The sequence below is a fragment of the Penaeus monodon genome, chromosome 34 (assembly GCF_015228065.2).
Source record: "Penaeus monodon isolate SGIC_2016 chromosome 34, NSTDA_Pmon_1, whole genome shotgun sequence".
NCBI lineage: Eukaryota > Metazoa > Arthropoda > Malacostraca > Decapoda > Penaeidae > Penaeus > Penaeus monodon.
This window is the reverse complement of record NC_051419.1, coordinates 15,986,054-15,986,379: the sequence shown is the minus strand read 5'-3', so window position 1 is coordinate 15,986,379 and position 326 is coordinate 15,986,054. Positions and strand designations below refer to the sequence as shown.

Sequence of the window (326 nt, the reverse complement as noted above, 5' to 3'; positions counted from 1 at the left end):
GAGAATTTTAAGGTGAGTTCCGGTGGTGGTTGCCTTTTATTTTGCTATATCCTTCTTTTTTATGTTGGTTGTGGTTTCTCGTTACGAAATAACTTGAAATAATATGGTATTAGACTCGTTTGTGACTCACGGTCATACTTTTTTATTAATTAATTTATTTGTTGTCAGGGTGATGCTTCAAAGTTCATTGTTCATTGAAGCAGCATTCGAAACCCATTTATTTTTTTTCTTCTTGGTAATATTGATTGTTCTTTCTAAAACCACTTGAAAGCTTTGTCTGTGTTATATGGTATAACACAGTATAAAATACCGTGTTCAAAACTCGT

At 32.2% G+C, this 326-nt stretch overlaps 1 protein-coding gene across 1 annotated transcript in view; it reads left to right on the top strand.

The window, feature by feature from the left end:
* LOC119594618 (saccharopine dehydrogenase-like oxidoreductase) overlaps nucleotides 1-326 on the top strand; it is a gene marked incomplete in the record, with an annotated part of 9,088 nt that overhangs the window by 295 nt on the left and 8,467 nt on the right.